The following is a 16197-nucleotide window of genomic DNA, read 5'->3' on the forward strand; positions in this document are numbered from 1 at the left end:
CTAGTTGCCTTTACCTCTGCTGCATCTACGGACATTCTTCATAGCCACCTTGGTCATCCAAGTCTTGCCAAATTTCAAAAATTAGTACCTAGTCTGTCTACATCATCTTCTTTTAATTGTGATTCATGTCAACCTGGAAAACAAACTAGAGCTTCATTTCCCAAGCGAGTCAATAATAGGGCCATCTCAATGTTTGATATTTTCACATAGACATCTGAGGTCCTAGTCGTGTCAATTGAACTTTGGGTTACTATTATTTTATTACTTTTATAGATGACTATTCTCGTTATACTTGGGCATTTTTAATGAAAACTGGTTCTGAGTTTTTTTCTATCTTTCAAAATTTTTGTGCTGAGATTCGTTATCAATTTGGTGTTTCTATTAAGATTTTGCGTAGTGATAATGCTAGGGAACATCTATCTTCTCCCTGTACTAAGTATATGTCTTCTTAGGGTATTATTCACTAGACCTCATGTGCCTATAATCCTCAGCAGAATGGGGTCGCCGAACTCAAAATCTTCATCTTATTGAAACAACCCATACCTTACTTATACATCATCATGTTCCTCTTCGATTTTGGGGGAATGCAGTTCTCACCGCCTGTTACTTGATTAACTGTATGTCTTTTCTGTCTTGCAACATAAGAGTCCTCACTCCATTCTGTGTATTGGTAAAGACCCATATCTAATACAATTATGGGTGTTTGGTTGCATTTGCTTTGTTCATGATCACACTCCAGGCAAAGACAAATTACAGCCTAAATCTGTTAAGTGTATCTTTTTAGGATATTCTTGTCTCTAGAAAGGTTACCCTTGCTATGACCCAACCACCAACAAATATTTTGTTTCTGTAGATGTAACTTTCTTTAAGACATCTCCATACTTTTTTGAAAACACCGTTAATAGCAATCTTATCCCTGCCACCTTACCTATCCCCATCCCTCCTTCCTCGTCGATGGATCGTCCTCCTCCCCAAGTTTATTCTCATCGTTTTTGTCCTCCTACTAATCCCAATGGTACTTCCCTTCTTGATACAGGTACCTCGGTCAACCCTGATGACCCATCTCCTGTTCCTTCGTCGCCTGCTCTAGTCATGTTTCCTGTAGACGAGGCAACTCCTTCACCTACCCTTCGCAAAGGTATTTGATCTTCTCGAAACCCACATCCTATTTATAATTTTCTTAGTTATGATCGTTTATCTCCATTTTATTCTGCCTTTATTTCAAACCTATCTTCTATCCCTATACCTAACACTGTTAGCAAGGCAATGACACATCAAGGGTGGAGAGCTACCATGATTGAGGAGATGACTACTCTCGATCATAATGGTACTTGTGAGTTGGTTTCCTTACTGCCAGGCAAGACTGTTGTTGGGTCTCATTGGGTTTACACTATTAAGATTGATCCTGATGGCAAAGTTGATCGGCTGAAGGCTCGCCTTGTTGCAAAGGGGTACACTCAGATCTATGGGCTCGACTATAATGATACCTTTTCTCTCGCTGCTAAGATTACTTCGGTACGCCTCTTTATCTTTTTAGTGGCCATGTATTAATGGCCTCTTCATCAGTTGGATACTAAAAATGCCTTCTTGCATGGTAAACTTGTCGAGGAAATGTTTATGGAGCAACTGCCAAGGGTTGTTGCTCAGGGGGAGTCAGGATTGGTGTGTCGTCTACGCCAGTCTTTATATGGTCTCAAGCAGTCACCTACAACATGGTTTGAACGGTTCAGTTATGTGATTCAATAGTTTGGGATGTCGTGAAGTAAAGCTGATCATTCCGTATTTTTCCGCCGTAATGATCATGGTAAATTTATATACTTGGTTGTCTATGTTGATGACATTGTCATAATAGGTAATGACCAAGATGGGATTTCTCAACTAAAGCAGCATCTGTTTAGCAACTTTCAAACCAAGGACTTGGGGAAGCTAAAGTATTTTCTGGGGATTGAGGTAGCAGAGTCTAAGGCTAGTGTTGCTATATCACAAAAGAAGTATGCCTTGGACATTATTGAGGAGATATGTATGTTAGATTGTAAGCCTGTAGATTCTCCTATGGATCCCGATGTCAAACTTGTTCCTGGACAAGGGGAGCCATTAGAAGACTCTGCAAGGTATCGAAAATTGGTTGGTAAGCTGAATTATCTCACGATCACCAAACCAGATATCTCTTTTGCAGTTAGTGTGGTTAGCCAATTTCTCCAGGCCCCATGTAGTGGTCATTGGGGCGCAACAGTTCGCATTCTCAAGTATATTAAAGGAACTCCAAGACAAGGCTTGCTATATGAAAATAGGGGTCATTCTCAAATTGTTGGGTATTCTGATGCTGATTGGGTAGGGTCTTCATTAGATAGACGATCTACTTCTGGATACTATATCATGATTGGAGGTAATCTAATATCTTGGAAGAGTAAGAAGCAAGATGTAGTAGCTAGATCAAGTGCAGAGGCAGCATATCAGGCTATGGCTCTCGCGACTTGTGAGCTCATCTGGTTGAAACAACTTCTTCAAGAATTTGGGTGTAGTGAAGTGAAGCAAGTGAAACTAATATGCGACAATCAAGTTGCTCTGCATATTGCCTCAAATCCAGTCTTTCACGAAAGAACAAAGCATATAAAGGTTGATTGTCAGTTTATCCGATAGAAGATTGAATCCGGATGCATTGTCACCAGTTTTGTCAACTCAAATGACAAGTGATGCGACTAAATCAACCTTAGCAAGTGCACTAGTCGTGTTCAAGTAATAAAGTGATGAGTTTCAGTATCGTCCTACAGAGATCAAAGTGAATATTTGTAATTACTTAAAACTACCTACCCGTTATTTGAGAAAACGAAATCTTAGAGTGTAAAAGTAATGGATTAAAAATAACTAAATTAAACAAATAAACAATGTGAAGAACTTTGCAGTATTAATGAAGTTAGGGTACAAATTTCCCCCTAATTGTGCTTGACAACTACTCTTAATACTCGTTTGTGCTATGAATTGATAGGATTCTTCTAAGGCCAATTATCCTTATTCAGACATAATAGTCAACTTAATACAAATCCATATTCGATTACTCTGAAATTAAGAAGCATAAATTCATCAATCCCTTACGACTAATTCGCCCTATTCGGTTATGAATTAGATGGACCACAAATTAATCTTAGAATCTCTATTCGATTACTTCTAGTTTTAATATGTTGTGCAATGTTATTCCAATAAAACTATTATGACTATGAATTAAGCAATAAACCCTAACTTCTCTATTCGAAACATCATTAAGGTAATTGAATCAATCCAACATTCATAAAGCATTAAACCTAAACTCTTGCACAAATTCATAAACATAAATCTGGTATTAAGAATAAAAATTGTTCAAAACATAATTAGGGTTTCATCCTCCCCTAACAAAAGAGATTTACTCCACCCTAAGAACAAAGAAATAAATAGAGAATAAGGAAAACATATTCAGACTTGAAAAGAAATAAAAAATCAAACTCTTAAATCTGATCTTCAGTCTTCAAGCCTCAAGAATGCGTCTTCTCCTCTCAAAAATATGCAAAATTCGTCCCTTGACAACTGATCTAAATTATACTTAAATACTCAAAAGAGTCCTAAGTGAAAAAGGAAAGAAAAACTGATAAAAACGCCCTAATAGTTTCCGCCACAACCCTGGTCGTGGCCAAATTTAAGTCACCATAGCCTAGGCCGTGCTGTTTCCTAGTCTCTTTGTTCCACCACCATGGCCATGGTGAACTACCAAGGCATGGCCATGGCCTTCAAGAATGTTAGGTAATCTCAACTTCTTTAAGCTTTAAGTCCCAATTTCATTCCAATACTCCAATCTACTCAATCAAAGCCTAAAAAAAACACAAAAATTATCCAAATCAATAGGTAACTATTCATATCTCAAACTTAACAAAAACAAACATCAAAACAAAGGAAACAAATGAGAAGTTAACTAAACTAACATCAAAACAACCTTAAAAACACTCAAATTATGCAACTTATCAACTAGCTAGCAGATGTTCTTACTAAGTCTCTTAGAGGTTCCCGAGTCGGATACATTTGTAACAAGCTTGGAATGAAATTGCTCAAAGAATAGCTTGGTTTTGGCCTTCAGTAATATATCAAATCATTGTGATAAATAAATAGTGAAGAAATGGTTATGAGAGATTTAATTAATGTTGAAAGACCTATAATAATGAAAATACTTGTAAGTTATCAAAAATCATTTGTAAAAGCAAGAACATATGAACTTTTTGCAGGATGTAAAGTCAACTTATTGTAAACATTAGTAAGGATCTCAGAAACAAGCATATTTGAATGTGGTAAATAATTTGTATTGTCGATATAGTCGGAAAACCATGGTATGTGAAATTTGTATTGTTATTGTTTGTTGATTTCATTAGCTTAATGGAGGATTGATCCATCGAATTCCGTTTCTTTAGATCTACCACGTTTATTCATTTTTATTAAATAACTTCTTTGGAGTTCTTCATTTATTGAAATATTACATTAGATTTGGGGGTTTTGGTTTTGCTGATGCATTGTTCTTGAACTGATTTTTATATTTAGGTGATATATTGTCACCGTTAGATCTGACTTTGTAATCGCATTATTAGATGAATGTTTGAGTAACTGTTTGGGATTACGATGGATTCATTGCTCTGTGAATGTGCAAGTTTGCTAATTTCAGTGATATTTATTGTCAAGTACATTAATTATATATGTATCAACCTAGCTAAGATCTTGAATTAGAGATCATTGAAGCATATGGCATAGAATAATAGTTTTATGAATTTCAGTTGGTCTTCATCCGACAAAGCTGTATTGGTTCAGCAATTTATTACGAAGTTCTAAGACCTGCCCATGTGGGTTATTCATTCTTGAACTACCTTGTTTTTAAACAGTAAGTTAGGACGATGACTTTTAACGATTAGATAAACCTCTAGTGGTCACATTTATTAGCGGTCGAAGTGAATAGAACTCAGGACATCTTAAGTAATATACCCAAAAATTCTAGTTGACTATTCAATCATCCAGTGGTAGTTGAGGGAAATAAATCATGGATTGAAGGAACATGTTTTGATTGCTAAGAATTTGATAGTGTGTTATAAAGTTGACATGTGTTGAAGAGCAACCTTGGATGTTAAGATTAAGGCTATTGAGCTTGGTTGACGGCCTGAACCATTGTGAATAATAACTTTCAAAATAATGATTGAAATGATTTGTATTCATTTACAAGTTATTGATTGGATATGCCACAATCATTTAGGTTGTGCTATGTCCGACAACTCTGATTTATTAAATCTTGTTCATTTTATGTATGAAATCTATGGGCTATACTGAAGTTAAAGGCGGCTATTGACCGAGGCTCCAAAGGTTGACCAAGTGAAGGCTATTGACTGTGGCTCCAAAGGAGTTCAATCTCTTTGCTTCATCCCACCGATGGGAAGAATAAAAGTCGTATGTAATTGCCCCGCTTCTCAGTACTACAGATACCTTTAATTATAACTTTTGGTCCATAACATCACATGCGGGCGGAGTGAAATGCATAGGAATACATCTTTCATCACCTGTTAATTGAAATTTAGGGTGGACATACATGAGGAATGGTAAATCATGAATGGTCAATCTTAGGTGTGTATCCGCCAGAAAGAAGAGAAGCTCGGGGATCCTGCTTTGGGCTCACAGCACCGATAGATTTGCCAATGCCAAATGAAGATTAATGGTTTTACTTTGCCGATTTTCTGTAATTTTTTATCTTCAATATGTTTCAGATTCAATTTGTGCTTCTTATTAGCCAACAAGGAAAAGTCTGGTTGACTAAATGGTATTCTCCTTATTCACACACACACACCAAAAAAAATGGTAACCTATTGCCACATTGCAAGTTCTTATTCAACCCCCCACCCTCAGGAAAAGAAGAAGAAGATCTAAAGTTTACATAAACTGATTATTAGAAGCAAGAAAGACCATATTTATAGATAAGTGCTTTTTCCCACTGTTTAGTCACTTGAGCAAAGGCAACATTAATTTTAAAGTCCGGTTTATGATTCTGGATTCACCAAAGTTGTAACCAATGGTACATTTTTTGTACTGGAGAAATTGCTTATTTCAGTGCGTATTGGTGTTGTGATGTTTGTTTGTTTTTCGCTGGACTGGGCTGACATTGATCAAGTTTGTTCATTCCAAGCAAGAGACATTACTTCAATACAAGATTTGTTTGTTTAAAGGTTGAAGTTTCACCGTGCAACATAAATCTGAGTGCCTTTTTGCCCCATCAAAGCCGATCTTGGTGGATTGCCCAAATCAAGTGCAGCTCTTGCTGCCCAAATTTGTTTGTTTATTCTCTTAGATGGGCATACAAATGAAGTGATATGCTCTTCTGTAAAATGATTGTATCATATTATTTATACACTCGTTTAACAGTATCATAAAGACCACATCATATGTGCACTTATTCAATATCAACAAAAAACAAGTGCCTTAGTACATAAAGGAAACGGAAAATGAAACATAATTCATAGATCAATTCAATTAAACCCTCTCAAGCACTTGCTTAAAAAAAAAAAAGGAGGAATCTCATACAAATACCATGAAATAACATTTAATCTAAATCATGGGGATTATGTAAATATTCCATTCCAAAAATATAAAGTGAAACAATTAGGTCTTTTTTGAAGATCGGTACTAATTCAAGATCTAACATGTACAAAGTGAAAACCTCATTCTCGATTCTGTGAGAATTTTTAGGAAAGCATCCAACAAAATCATGAAGAGTTTTAAGTGAAACAAACATAATCATATGAGATATGGATATTCAATCAAAACAGACAATCAAAATGAATATTCATGTGCAGAAATTTTAATCGACCAAGCATACGATGATATTCTTCATATTTCTCCTCAGATATTTTTCAGACCAAAGACATTTTTTCACATTTTCCACAGCATGAGATGCAAGGCCATTGCTTTTTCGTCCTCAAATAGGTATCGTTGGTCATAATTATGTTTACAGAAACAAATTAAGGCAAAACCTTATTTTTTTTTTTTTTTTTTTTTTTTTTTTTTTTTTTTTTTTTTTTTTTTTTTTTTTTAAAAAATAAGAAAGAGAAGTTTGTCAATTATTGTGCTATTTCTAGTTAACATATAACCCCAGGAACAAACCTCACTTTTAAGGAACATTTCTCTAAACTCATATTTGACTTCAGCTTCTCATCTTCCACTTTCCCGGATTTTGGATTTGTCGAGGGCACACCAAGTGGTCTGACATTCCTTTGCATTGAAATGTGTTCCTCCCTTCAGCTTGATGTTACACTACGTTTATTAGCAGCATAGTGTGGAGCTCTAGACTCCCTGAAAGTCTGATTACTACTTTGCGCTACCATTTAACCCAAAGGAGTAAGAAAATAAAATGAGAAGTGGGAAACACAAACATGCAAACGTCTATAGATGCATTGTACACCACACACACACACACACACACACACAACACACATAATAACAAAGATGAAACCTAATTCCACTTAGCCACACTACTTCTCTAGAGGCCCCATGACCAGCAAAATCCTTTCCCCTTTGTTCGGATTTGATCTTGCAGTGCTATCTTCTTCCAACAAACATTTGTTTGTCTTTCCTACAGCTGCAGTAAGGCGTGCATCATCGACAAAATCCACATATGCCAAGCCCTTCAAAAATCGACCAGAGGATATTATAAATTAGTGTGCAACGATTCCGACATAGGGCAAACTGGAATATGGGTAAATCTATATGGGATATGGTTGAGTCTCCTAAGCATATCACTTGCTATCAAAATGAAAAATATAAAAAATATACTCTTAGACAGTTAGACTATTTATACTTAGAAAATTAAGCAATTTACCATAATTATGGAATTCACCCCTCAACAGGTTTATTTGAGACGCGTAATCATCTCTGGCAAGGAGATTCATCTTAAAACCAAAGAATAAGAACTAAATGATTTATTGACAACTAAAAGGAAAAATCAAATTGAAGTTTAATGAGCACCCTCGAGAAATGATCAAAGAGAAGGACTACAATCAGCAGTTTCTATCTCCCCGAAGCATCAACCATGTGATCTCCCAGTCTCATTAAAATTAGTTTCTTAGGGCTACTTTCTATGTACAGTCCACATTATGAGGACACATGTTGAAGTTTAAAGGTCAGACAATGTTAAATAAGGATTTGACGTAAGACTGATGTGCATATGGAAGGTCCAGTGGATAGCTTCTCCTTTACATTGACAAAAATGAATGAGAGAAACAGAGTCATACCCTTGACTTTTCGATGAACTTGTCCTACAGAATTCAAACTGATTCAAACCACACATGGCTAAAGAATTTTTTAGATTTCAGAAGTTGCCTTAAAAAAAATTTAAAACCATCAGAATTATCTTCTGTATTTGCCTATCCAGCGTTAAAAAGAAATAAAAAGCAATCTCTTTCTGAAGTGCGAGAGAATCTCTACTTGGCCTGAAGTTAAGGTTTGATAAAAATGCATACACTTGTCATGTTATACTTTGGCCTTCCAGTGGTGGAGTCTTTGAGTGGCTGGTCATTTGGATGCTCTTCAAACTTGGGTTTTGCTTCTTCTACTTCGTTTTCTTCAGCTAAGTCTGTACTCGTCCCTTTTCTTTCCCATGCACTTTGTTTGGGTTTTAGGCAGTATTTTTCACGCCTTAGTGGGAGACTGTTCGTTAGTCAAGTTCGAATCTGTTTTTCTCCTTCCATTAACACTTTTCTATGTGATGCTCTTTTTGATCTATTAGTTCAGGAACAAATTGGCTTCCTGCTGTAACCTAAATAATTGCAGCTCTTCCAAGCGGGGTGTAACCTGAGAAAGGGAACAAAGACAAGCATCTTTACGCATTGAGTTAAAATAGCAGGGTTGTATACATTCAATAAATACTAAGCAGATGTATCATAATTCAGTGACATCTTTAACAATGTACGTAACAACTTGAATAAAAGTTTAAATTGATAGTTAAGCATCCAACAACCATACTTAAAATTTAACACAATCTCGTGCACTGAACACCCACAATCACAACCATAAATATAACATAAATACAAATACAAATTTATAATCTAAATAAGAGCCTATTTGATATAAATTTTTAATAGTGTTTTATTTTTGAAAACAAGGAATATAAGGAATTTTATGAAAATATGTTTTTATTAAAATAAGTTGAAATGTTTTCAAAAAAATGTTTTTGCATATAATCCTAAAAATTAGTGTAAAATTAGAAGAAAAAAATTATCATTTCTCAATCTTTATATAGTTTTTAACTTCAAAAACAATTTTTGAATACCAAATATATTTTCAAATATTTAAAATATTGAGATAAAACTTTTAAAATTTTTAATTATAAATTAGTTTTTCAAAATTATTTTTGAATCACAAACCAAATTGGCCCAAATCTCATAAAGAGATTTAAAATACAAACTATATTTTCAAATATTTAAAATACCGAGATAAAACTTAAAATTTTTAATTGTAACTTGGTTTTTTAAAATTATTTTTGAATCAGGCCCAAATCTCATAGAGAGATTGAAACACAAGACTGTGTGGACCACCTTGCTACAATACTCTATGAAGTTATCGCTTAAACTAAAAATTTAAACAGATAGGCAATGATCCAATGATCCACCCGTAGTATTTAAGCTCTGACAAGAGAGAAGGATAGAGTTTATAATATGTAGAGAGGCACATAAACACAACTCATTTACAAGCACATGAGGTCATCAAAGACAACTGCCAACATGGCACATTTTAGCCAAACACATATGATTACTAGATAAGGCGGACATCGCAACCAACTAAAATATCATTAGTTAAACACTTCAATTGTTTTTTAATCTATACATATTAATTCTCAATAGCAATGCAAATGCATCATACACATTAACCTGAAAAAAGAAATACGTGATTAATTGGCACTTAAAACAAATACTTTAAAACTGCAGCAGGAATGTGTACCTTTTGTGCAGCGTGGTCAAAATCTTCAAGTGTCCCGTATTCCCTCTCAAAACGCAACCAGTTGTGGCATATGTCCTGAATAACTCTGTTTTTTAGGAAAAGAATATATCAACAAATCCAAAAGGCAGTACATAACAATTGAAGAAAGTCACCCTGGAGTTGTGGACCCAAAACAATATTTTCAATATCATAAAATCAAGAAGCAAGAATTGTCTGTAACTTTAGATGATGTAGTGAGATCATCAATGAGATCATATAATATGAANACAATTTAATAAATATTTATTAATTTTGTAGATATATGTTCTAGCGGACTAATAGTTTTTTAATAATAAAGGAAATTTTATTATTTCAAAAATCTTAAGTGAATTTCTGTAATTATAGTGAAGCTCAAAGGAGTTGACTTGATATCCTTAACACTTTATGATACTATTGTAATGTTCTATATTAGCTTATCCACAACGTGCACTATACATTAACATATATGATCAGTACATATCAAGTGATTAGATAATCGCACATACACCTATCTCAATAAAGAGCTTCTATTATAAATGTGCTTCTTATAACATTATAATCTCTATTATGATCCCAATTGCTTGTAAAATTTGGAAACAATGGTATCCATCAAAACTAAATTCTAAAAACAGTTACAAAATTTCTGACAACAATGTTTGGCACCAGGCTTTCAATGAGAGAAATTTCTAAAATAGCTACAGAGCAGTTTCGGATATCTATGTTTTACATAATCCATCAAAGAGAGAATTCAAGCTTTCAAGGTCAACTGCAAACTTATTATTTACTAAAGTATGAAACATTTCCACTTCTTCCGAAACACATCCATTCTTGCAAAGTCCATCAATGAAAATGCTATGTGTCCAAGAATAAGGTAAAACCATTAAGTTGCATCTCACCAACTAATTTTTGTGCATCTTTTACATTAGCTTTAAGAAAAAGGCAAGTTAACAAATTGTTATTTATAATCACATTAGGCCTAATTCCTTCTAAAATCTTCTCTTCATAAAGACTAAGAACTTCGTTTTGTTGACTTTTTTATTCTTGCAATACCATCTGATTAAAGTATTGTAGCAAACAACATTAAGTCCATATCCCTTTCGAGTTAAAACTTCTTCATTTATAAGATCAGTTTTTATATTGTTTATTAGAGACTATTATTAAGGGTGCGCCACGAGGCAGTGAAGTCGGATTTGAAGTTCATTAGAGACTATATTTCCAATAATAGATGGAATCAATTAGAAGAGAGAAAAATATTATAGCTATAAGACTTTTCTATTCTAATTTTTCAACGCATCATATTCTGCGACAAAATTAATGAAATATGAGACAAAATCTTGAACTTTTCTCTCAATGTTTTAACATGCTAATTCTTTCAATTAATTTCTCTTATTCAATGGTAGTGGATGGATCATTATGTATTTATTTAGCATTCATTTGTTGTTTATTGATTAAATTTTCCATCTTCTCCTCTTTGTTTTTATGTTAATCCTACGAACCACAAATTTTATAAGATAATTTTAATCATGTTTAATCACGATGCTCATAGAAGCCAAGTTAATTTCGAGGGAATCCATGAATTTTAATGTTAAACATTTATAATCAGTGTTTGCTTATTGATTAAAATTTTCTTACATCAATCGAGAATACAACTACTTTTATAACTTCAATAATGCTTAATCAAAAATATTACTATTAATTTAATCTCCTTTATAAAAATATTATTTAAGTGCAAAACATTTAACTTTAAGCATGCATAAATTGATTACTTATATTAAAAGCAAGAAAGACCACAAGAAATTGAAATTATAACGAAATTTCAACAACAATTTTGTTGAAAACTTGACCTAAAAGCTTAAGCTGAAAAAGAGGCATTTTCACGTGTTACATAAACCAAGCCCAAATTCAGACAGAAAGACCAACCCAAATACAGCAGGATGTAATAGATGAGAGATTCAAATCATGACCTCTACTTTAATATCTGTTGTGTGTGATTTTTGTCGTAAGCTCAAAAGTCTGACCCAGTTGAAATAGAAGCCTTCATCACGCGCCACTCTTGCCACATAAACAGAATCAATGGAAAAAGATCTCAGTAATAGCTTATATGACTGTGGTGCAGCTTCGCAATCTCACCCATCTGTCCTCACACCCTTGTACTAAAAACACCAAAAAAAACAAATAAAAACAGCAAAACAAGGTTTATTACTAAAACAAAATCAAGAACTGGGTATGAAACATATTCAAATTGATATAAAATAGGTACTTTAACAGGACTCATAGTTGGAGGGCCTCATTGGCGAGGCTAGGAACTCGAAATTTTTGCGGGCCTTCATCTTCCGAGTCGTGTCTAGTCCGAGTCACGACTTCTCGAGTGTCTAGAGAGTGGGGCTCTGTTGCTCTGCGTTTTTCGTTACGTTTCCGCACGCCGTGCTGTTGGTGTCTTCTTTTCTTGGGTTTGATATTCTGGTTCCATCGTTTGCTCATTGGCTCTGTGTTTCTCTCAAAGGGTACTTAAGGGTTGGGTTTTATTGCACTGCTACAGGAGGTTGGCCGGGGAAAAACTTTTTCCTTTGGTATGAACATAAGGGAAAAAAACAAATAGAGGAAAAAAACTAAAAAAAATAAGGGAAATAAACTAAATTAGATCTTAAATTAATCAGAGGAAAGGCCTTCAAAAATGTCTTCTTATTCTTTACACATCATTGTAGGAACAAAAATCCAGTAGAGGTGATAGGGTTATAAACCACACATTGTATATAAAAGAGAAGATTTCAAATGTTCTTTTAAAAGACAACTGATTCAAAAAAATACAGGAAAATTGCTGAAGGTAATAAGTCACAAGAACCAATCATGGAAACAAATCTTCTTGCAAGTGTATAAAGAGTGACCATAACAAGACTCTTTAAGCGTTTTCCATCCGTACCTGTAGAAGGCGAGCAAATTTACAGAATCCGCATGATATATATACAAACATTCTCATTTATGGATGGTTTCATTCATTCTTACAAGGTTTTTGGCCTTGTAAAGAGCCATGGCCCATAGAGCCAAAGAATGCAGGTAACTTAGCGCTCTAAAACAATCAACAGTGGTCCACGCTTCAGGAGTTTAGAAAGTAATAACTACGCAGAAAAAAACAATGAGTCAGTGAACTATCAGGACAGATAGTTTGAAGAAGATAATTTTCAGGGTAATTACCTGCAGAATATAAAGTTACAATTGTAACGGCAGAAAATTAATCTTAAAGCAGGAACCTGACGCTGCAAGACGTAAAGGACGGGTGCAAAGGGTATTTTAGTCCTTATCTCTACATTTAGAATAGAGTATTTCAGTCCTTGGGATCCATTTCTTGATTCTCCTCGTAACCTCGTAATTTCTCTCTATCTCCCGATATAGAATCCATATTATCTATCTATGTTATTATTCTCCTCCTCCATCAACTAAGGAGCAAAAATATTATCTACTAGACATTATAACTTACCGGACTTTTGTCAACATTTCCACAAACATTCACAAGAAAAATCTATAAAAGGTAAACGAACATCCACCAAAAAAAATAAATGAACTGCTAAAAACAGCAGCATGATGCAATGAAATCTATACAGATTTGAGATAGATTTAGATCTAAAAAACACAAACTCATACCTTAGTTACAGACTATTAACATAAGCTATAAAGATAAACAGTGTGTTGATAAAACTTAGGGGGTCTTAACCGAGTCCATTTCAGACCAGGCTGCTTCATAGATTTCAATGGCAATGTGAAATCCCAATACAACCAATATCTCCACAATCATCGTTACAGCAACTGCATATGTAACACCAGACCATTATTTTCTTGAATGCAATGTTGTCATGTCAACTGTTCCACAACAGGTAGATTCCCCATTGCCGGTTGCATCCATATCTTTAAGATATTATAGAGAAAAACCTTCTTAATGCTCTTTTTGCTTTGTCTTCATCACACTAGGCTGAAAGAGCATTGTGCTCAGGCATAAACTACATCAGAGACACATTCTGGAGTTATTGTCTGGTCAGGGGGGGAAATTTGTTGTTGGGGGGGGAAGTAAAAAAGAATATATATTGAGAAACAGAAACATGGGAAACACTATAAAATCAATCAAGATTTATCAGGCCTGGATAGTGATGAATATCAATGAATGAGTCAATCAGTTGCAACATACCATTGTCCAGTAACTGATTAGTTCAATTAGATGGAACTTGATCGGCTCCCATATTGTCGTAGTGAAGTAAAGAACACCATCAACAATTTCCTCATATACCAATGTTGCTTACAGAAATTTACACCAAAAATAATCCTCACACCCTTAAGATGTACTACATGTGCAAATCCAAATGCAATATGCAAATGCTGACACCTACAATAATGTATTACAACAGAGACAGATTTAGTATCGTATGTCGGCCAGAAAGCTATCATTCTCAATCATCCCCATCACCACCCTTATCAAATTTGAAAAGATAAAAGTGGTTACTGATCCTTCTGCTTACAGAAACCAATATAGAGCATTTGGGACAGCTGGATGAACCTTTGCAGGATTCTGTCTGAAAAAAAGTCTTAATACTCGCTAACGTTTTATCACGTAACATCAATTGCGTTTGGACCGGAAATTTGAGAGCTCGTTCAAAACTCAATATATTTGCAGGCTTCAGGTAGTCACTGCTGACTAAGGGACATTGTAACATTCAGTCGGCCTTCACCATTTCTCTCCACCATCTTATGAAGGAGTTCAAAAACTTTGGTTATCTCATTATTCTTTCGGAAACCAAACATAAGCGTAGTAATGTGACACATATGGAGCACAACCTTTTTCCCATATATGAATAACTCATTTGCCATTCAAGTTGCCATTTTTACAAAGACCTTGATTCAAAATGCTATATGTTAAAACATTGGCACCAGGTGTCCATGAAGAGAAAACTTCTAACATAGGTCCCAAGCAGTTCGAATCTCCCTGTTTTACCATAATCAATCCTGAGGGAACCAAACCTTCAATGCTAACTGCAAACGGATTATTAAGAGCAATTAAACATGTCCAAGCTTCAAAAAAACACATACGTTCTAGCAAAGTCCATTAATGAAAATGCTAAGTCCAAGAATTAGGAAAACAGCGTTTAACTCGCCATCTCACCAACTAAATTCAGTGCACTCTACCTTAGGGTATAAGAAAAAAAAGCCAAGGTGTTAAACAAGGTTGCTATATGTAATCAAATCAGGCCTAATTCCTTTTGAAATCATTCTCTCGATAAAACTAAGAGATTCTTTTGTGACTTCTTTATTCTTGCAATACCAATTGATTAAAGTAGTGTAGCAAACAACATCAGGCCTATACCCCGTTCTCGTTATAGAATCAAACAAACTCCTTTGCACACCAAATTCTATCTGCAAGCAACTAACCGTCATTAAAATGTAAATAGGTACCAAATGTCAGGAACCCCACCCCTTATCATATGTTCCAAAAAACCAATTGTCTAGCCTTCTCAACTCTCCATCCAGCCTTACAAAGACATCAATTATAGTAGATAAGTAAACAACATCTGCGTCAACAAATAACACCAGATCTTTATGTCATTAACCATTGCTCAAGCACACTGAATGGCAAACACTTATCTTCCGGTTTTTACAACAATCCACCAATCAAATGGTGCAAGTGACACATTAGCCTCCAACCCCAACAGCAACCATTTGCTTAAACAATTCTATGATTCCCTAATCTTTTCTCTCTACACACAGGCCGTTAATCAAACAAGTAAATGTCCCGGTATTTTGGCTAAAAACCCAACTTCAAAATCGCCCCAAAAACGCCTAACCAACAGAAAACCCTTCAATTAGTACAGAAAGCAATTCATCAAAATATTCATTGGAGACAACCCAGTGATTCAACAGCTTAGAAGCGAAATCACTTAATAATTAACTGCTTTTCTTAGCTAGTGCACTAAACAAAGTAGTGCAGATGAAATTGAGAACGGGTTCGAATGACAACATGTAATAAAAAAAGTACAAGCTTCATTCAGAGTAAACTACTGATCGACAATTTTCTTGAGGCAATTTGCAAGTGAGGATCGTTCAAGGGGTTTTTTGAAAGAAATACGAAATTCATTTTTGAGCTGAAGATGTGAGGTTGCGTAACGTGAGCTACCAAAAATAAAACATTAACTTTCGAAGAGATGGGTTTTGAGA

This window comes from Pistacia vera, unplaced genomic scaffold (assembly GCF_008641045.1).
Source record: "Pistacia vera cultivar Batoury unplaced genomic scaffold, PisVer_v2 Contig342, whole genome shotgun sequence".
Lineage (NCBI taxonomy): Eukaryota > Viridiplantae > Streptophyta > Magnoliopsida > Sapindales > Anacardiaceae > Pistacia > Pistacia vera.